Source organism: Belonocnema kinseyi, chromosome 4 (assembly GCF_010883055.1).
Source record: "Belonocnema kinseyi isolate 2016_QV_RU_SX_M_011 chromosome 4, B_treatae_v1, whole genome shotgun sequence".
Taxonomy (NCBI): Eukaryota; Metazoa; Arthropoda; class Insecta; order Hymenoptera; family Cynipidae; genus Belonocnema; species Belonocnema kinseyi.
This window is the reverse complement of record NC_046660.1, coordinates 123082600-123089195: the sequence shown is the minus strand read 5'-3', so window position 1 is coordinate 123089195 and position 6596 is coordinate 123082600. Positions and strand designations below refer to the sequence as shown.

Here is a 6596-nt window from a genome sequence, read left to right as displayed (position 1 = left end):
ATTCGATCTTAAACCGAATAATGAAATTTCTAACCAAGAAATATGAATTCTTAACCTAAAAAATCCTCACGTTACTTTCTGACGAGAAAAACACGAGGGAATCCCGAGGATTTTCAGATTCCTCGTGCGAAAATAATAAGAAGATTTTCTTAAGGATTTTTTCAATAGGTTACTTACCGTTTCGCTTATGACAATCAGATGTGACAATAGGTAAGTATGCTGTGTTGATAATCTCGATTATTCAGCCTTGGCCGCTACGAGCTTAGTGGAGATCGTGTGCTCCAGATATACTAAATGTGGGAAGAAAATTGCCTAAAAATTAAAGAAAAATGACTACAATTTTTTTTCATGGCTATACTGAACTAAAGTTTGCATTATATAACTTATTCTGCTTCTCCCTATACATATACATCTATTATAAATATGAAAATAATGTCAATATTGATCTTGTAAAGCGTAAATTTATAAAATTTCTTTTTTCAGTCAGTCATCTACATTAATTTTCAGTCACGCGTAAACTAATTTCATTCAATTCGCCAAAAACTTAAATTTCAGTCACAAATGTACATTAAAAATGCTTGAAAATTAAAGAATTTCCTAACAGTGTAGAGTTCAACTACTTTGTGAAAATACTTTTTTGTGTGTACAAATTTATCTTTTTATTTTCAAATTCATCTATTTGTTGAAAAGTAGACTTTTTTGTGGAAGACACATCTTGTTCTTCAGCTTGCGAATTCAAGAATTTGGTGAAAAATGTAACTATTTTTTGAAAATAAACTTTTATGTCGAAAATTCACAGAAAAAACTAAAAATCAAATTTTTGCAGGAAATTTTTTAGAGCGATAAAGTTTTATTTAGCCAATTTCGCGTTTTTAAAAAATCTAAAAACTTCTCTCCGTAAATTGTTATTCGAAAGTGCTATTTTTATCTGTCATTAAAATTGTCTTTATCTAGGTTGGCTTTTCGTAACTGTCTCAGTAATGGTCGGTTTACGTTATTTCGTAGAACATCAGCTTGTTGTTTCAAATTCACATTTTGGTGTTAGAAAAATATGAACTAAAATCTTTTCTCGGTGATAAAAATTCAACGGTTTGGTTGAAAATAAAAAAATTCTGTTGAATTTAGTAAAAAAAAAAGTTTCATTAAGAATTTAACTATTGATTTGCAAATTTATCTGTTTTAGTAGAATTTTTATACAATTTTTTGATAAAAATAAAACTTTTTGTGGGAAGACTTAATCATTTTGTTAGAAAGTAATGCCTTTTGTTTCAAAATTCAACCGTTTTGTTGAAAGTTCCGTCTTTTTTGTTTAAAAATTTAAGTATCTTCTTAGAAAATTGACTTCTTGTTTTACTCATATATCTTAATATAATAAATCAAACTAAAATTTTTTTGTATAAAAATTCAAATATTATATATTTTTTGAAAATTTATCTTTTGGATTTCAAAATATATCTGTCTGGTTGGAACTTATCTTCTTTGCTTAAGGATTTACGATATAGTTTGAATCACTTTGCTTCGACATAATTTTTCGTCGAAGTATCATTTTTTTAGTAGACTTGAAAATTTAACTATTTTGTTAAAAACTGATTTTTTTTAATTAAAAACTCAAATGTTTAGGTAAAAAATTAACTACTCTGTTGGCATTTTTTTAAATCGACGTTTATCTTTTTGTTTAAAATGCAACTATTTTGTTGAAAACTATTTTTGATCGCTGAAAATTTATATCTTCTGTTTAAAAATTCAATTTCGGTGCATAAAATTTGTCTTGCCTTGAAGATACCACAATTTGGAAAAACATTTTTTTTCTTTCACCATACTGAAATCCATTACTTAATAAAAATTTTATTTTGTAATATAAGTAAATTGGAAAATTTTTGTTTTGTATCTAAAATATTTTTAGATTTAGTTGATAAAATATCCGATCTTAAAAATATTACAATATTAAAATTTTGGTATTTGAATGCTACTGGTCAGGAATTAAAAAATCTTTTCCACACTAATATCTGAGAATTATGAAAATGAAGTTTACACCCTGCAAAGCTTATTGATAACTAAATTTATTCTTCATCACTTGTCTTGCTAAATTGTTTATAATAATAAAAATAAATAATTAGCCTCAATAACGAGAATTGATTATTCGCTATTAACGTTTTTTTACATCGTTAATTTTACCGCAAACAATATGATTAGCGTGGATAGCTTTTTCTGTGTCTGATCCTCACTGTTTAAATTTATTGCTAAAAAAAATTTTCGCACAAAAATTCAGCCAGATTTAAAAAACCTACCCAAGATATTTATTTGTAGTCAGGAGACTTTTTTGACCTTTTGAAAAAAAGTAATCTCAAGGACCTATTAGTGCAGGCAGAAGTGTTAGTAGCGACCGAATTAGAAGAGATGAGTATAATTTCGTCGCCACCGTGGGCTAGAAAGTTGGACACTTGAAAAGGCAGGTGGGCTACCTGAGGTGGCAATGTGGCCTTCAAGCCAGCACACGCCTCCCTCACTATAGACTGCAACTGCAATTTCGCATATTCCAAAACCTACATGGGGCGATGAAGTGTCCCTCACGAAGATAATCCCTTTGCGTTTCAACTTGCCTATTTCCTGGCTATTTTCTCGCCTATTTTTCAATTAAAAATACTATTAGGTGGTCAGTATCCCTGACATTTTTACGAGTTTGGGAATATAATAGTAAATATACATAGATTCTTAACAATTCCAATATAAATATCCAACTTTCATTAGCTCCCAATGCTCACTGCGTTAATGAGGTGATTAATATTTTTTACTATTGTTTTTTATTTTTACAGTTGTCGTAAATTTCAGACATATCTGAACGTTTTACGAATTATTCAAAGAAAATATTATTAGAAATAATAATAAGTTAATAATCGTTGTGGGATTGTATTGAGCCTAAGAAAAATGTTGTAGAAATTGTTAATGTACATTGTTGACTTTAGCGTCAGGTGATTTAAAAACGATTGAATTGAATAAACATTTCAGCACTTAATAGTGGTGAGAATCTTATTCGTGAGTTTTGTCAAGTCTGTGAGAAGTATATACCGTATTATAGTAACGCATTATTTACAATTGAAAGTATTATTCTTTGTTTAATGTCTTAGTTGTGCAAATATATAAATAATCCCTTGTTTTTTATTTAAATTTTATTTATTTTTATGAATAGCAATTAATATAACTGGCAGTATTTAAAAAAAATCTTCTCACTAAGTACAATTTATGAAAAAACATTTAAAATGAAGTTGAATCATTTTGTAACAAATTGATAAACAAATTTTTCAAGAGTTGTCGGAAAACATAGCAGTCGAAGAAATCTTGTGCAAGGAATTTTAGCGCCGTATATTTATTCAAACGTTTTTTAATTTCAAACCTTGCCTTTTTTTCTCTTAAAAGTTGCAAGGTTTTTCCCTTAAAAGTTGCAATGTACTCAAAATACAAAATTTAACATGTCTATGGTCGAATAATTAATCAAAATTTTTTTAAAATTTTTCTTTTCCTCATTGACAAAAAGTTGATGAAAACATTTTTTCAGAGTAGTGAGTATACAAATTGTCAGGGAAAATTGCAGTTAAAAAGTGTTTTCCTTCATTTCTTGTATAGCAATATTCCTTCTCAATTTTTTTAACAGAAAATTTGTAATTTGTAATTTTACAAAATTTGTGAAATTTAAACTTTCTAAATTGAAATGTGAGGAATTTCGTGTTAAAATTAACAGTTATTTCTATGAAAGTAAAATTATTTCTAAAAGCACACTGTAGTAAAAAATAAAATTAAGAAAAATGTAGTAGTATAATTTTTTCATTGTGCTTTTAAATTTATACATTGCAGCTAAATAATTCATGGAAATATATTATCAATTTTCTGTTATCACGAGAGTCTCTTCTGTGAAAGTAAAAAAAAGTTTCCCTTTCAAAATCAACTTTTCTTTAATAAGGAAAAGAACATTTTTAAATAATAATTAAATCATTACCTATCTTCAAAGTTATTTATAATTTCATATTTTTACTACCGTGTAATTTTCAAGGGCCTGAAAAGTTTGCTGACAACTTTAAGCAAATTTGTTAAAAAATTTTACTACTACATTGTAATAGTTTTTTCATAAATATTTGATTGAATTAAAAAAAAATTCTTTAAGAATACTGCAAACTTAATTAATAGTTATTAATAAAGTAGAATCAAATACAAATTTTGAATTAAAGAATTTTTATAATTTCACAAATAAGATATTAACAAAAGAATAATACTTTCAACTGTAAAACTGCCAATCACGTAATACATCAACAATATCTACAAAATAACATTTTTAAACGCTTCCATTTTCTAACTTTAAAATTAATTATTAACTCACTATAATTTAAAAGTTGACCAAACTGGAATTAATTGATTATTGCATTTTCGATTAATTTTGAAGAAAGTATAATGTACATTAGGGTGGTGCAAAAAAAGCTTTTCGAGCTACAGAGCAAGGTACCCCCCCCCCCCTCCTCTCCCGAGAGTTTCCATTTTCGGAGAAAGAACATTCGTAATTTTTTTCAAAATGCGAATATTAACACGTGCCATCGGGCACTTCAATATTCCATTTAATTAACACGGACAAACTTTGAATTTTCGAAAAATGGAACTCATATTACAGGGTTTCATCGAAATGCGCCAAATTTTTAGGAATTCAAAAATAAAATTTGTACCTATTTTTGTCACTTTTTAGAAATTTCTGCCGTCTTTTCCATACAAGTAATTACTAATGGACACTTTAAATATTTAGTATGACTTTTTAAACAATTGTTTGTGGTTTAAACCAATTTAAATTATTTAATCAATTATTCATTTATAAAAATGGTAAAAAAATAATCGTATTTTCTGATTGAAATATAATTGTTTGTCATTTCCTGCATGTACTTGTACTTATGCTTGTGCGTATTGATTGCAGTATTTTTTTAAACCGTATCTATTTTCTCGAGCAGTTTTTTTTAATAACTAAAAAAATGCTGTGAAATAAAACCAATAAAATTATGCATAGAATATAGAAAAAATACATTTACCACTTTTTTAATGGTTTAACCAAATATAATCTGTTTAAATAATTACTTTTTAAAAACTACTTTTAAAATCGTAATTAATTGTATATCTTATATTTCATTTCGTTTTTTAGTTATCGAAAAATAACTGCTCAAACAAATAAAAATTATTTGAACAAATAGAAATTTATTAACATTAGAAAAAATGTATCAAAATTATGTAATTAAGTAACAAAAGTAGCAAAGGATATTAATTCGAAAGAAAGTGGACATATATGACTCAACTTTTTTTTTTAAATTCTGAAAATAGACAATAATTAATTGTTTAAATAATGACATCGTGTTTTTCAAAAAATTTACTACTTCAAAAAATGACAAAAAATAACATTGCAATCAGAACATTAAAGATTTTCTAATGAAAAAAAGGAATTTCCAAAAAAAGAGTTGAATTTTTATCTAAGAAGTATTTTTCAGTCAATGAAAAAAATCTTATCAAAAATGTGTAAATGAAGAATCAATTGAAAAATTTATTAATTTTTCAAAATATATAATGTTTAACAATTTTAAGTTAGAAACATTACTTCATAACTCACGGTGCGTTCCAAATTCTTTAATATAATTTTTTTGAAATTATATTTTGCAAAAAACATTTCAAATTTTACTAGGGATCTCATGCAAATTTTTATATTATCTCGAAGCTCACATTTTTCTTACAATTTTTTAAAAATCCTGCAAAATAAAAAAAATGCCTTAAAAAAATTTTGATTTGTTTTAAATTAATTTAAACAAAGTCATTTTTAGTTTTCTTATGCAAATTTAATTAGGAAATTTTATTCTTCGTAAACCTTTTAAAAGCTTAGAAAGCTTTTAAATTTTCTGTAATATTTCCAAACTTCTAAATATATATCTTAAACTTACTTGAATTTTTTCTAAATTTATGATTAAATTGATATAAAATTAATTTCTTGGGTAGAAAATTAATCTTTCCAGTTGAAAATGCAACTATTTGGTAAATTATGATTATTTAAACAAATATATTTTAGTACTTAAACACGTGTCATTTCAGTAACATTCAAACATTTTACCATTCTGTTGAAAATTCAATTTTTTATCCTTGTTCAAAATATGTAATGTTTTATTTAAAAAACAATTCTTTAAACTCTGACTCAATAAAAATCTTTATATTCGGGGCTTTGTGTGTCAAACAGTTAGAAATGAGATTATTCATAATTTTGGAATGGGAGTGCAAGATTTTGGAAATTCCCAAGTTAAATGAAATATTACAAGCTTCTGCAGTGGATTTGCGTAAAATATATTGCAAACTTTTTAATAAAATTTCACATAAACTTGACCATTTATTTTGTTATTTTCAAGTAAAATGAAATATCGTTGAAATCGCTATAATATGGAGATTCCGAATATTATATTTATAAATTACCAAATAGTAAACTTAAAAAAATGTTATACTCTGCATTTTAGTCCTCATTAGATACAAAGAACTCCCATAGACCAGGATCAAATGCAGCAGATCGGCTTAGTTAGGGGACGCCGTATAGAGCG

At 26.0% G+C, this 6596-nt stretch overlaps 1 protein-coding gene and 1 long non-coding RNA gene across 2 annotated transcripts in view; one reads left to right on the top strand and one right to left on the bottom strand.

Annotated features, from left to right (window-relative positions):
* LOC117171068 (synaptotagmin-6) overlaps window positions 1-6596 on the top strand; it is a gene marked incomplete at its 5' end in the record, with an annotated part of 240457 nt that overhangs the window by 188127 nt on the left and 45734 nt on the right. The gene's annotated exons all lie outside the window — the stretch shown is intronic.
* The window catches only part of LOC117171703, an 18413-nt gene that overhangs the window by 3820 nt on the left and 7997 nt on the right, over window positions 1-6596 (bottom strand). Inside the window, exon 2 of the long non-coding RNA XR_004466912.1 lies at window positions 178-312. This is a non-coding gene — a long non-coding RNA (uncharacterized LOC117171703). The remainder of the gene's footprint in view (window positions 1-177; window positions 313-6596) is intronic.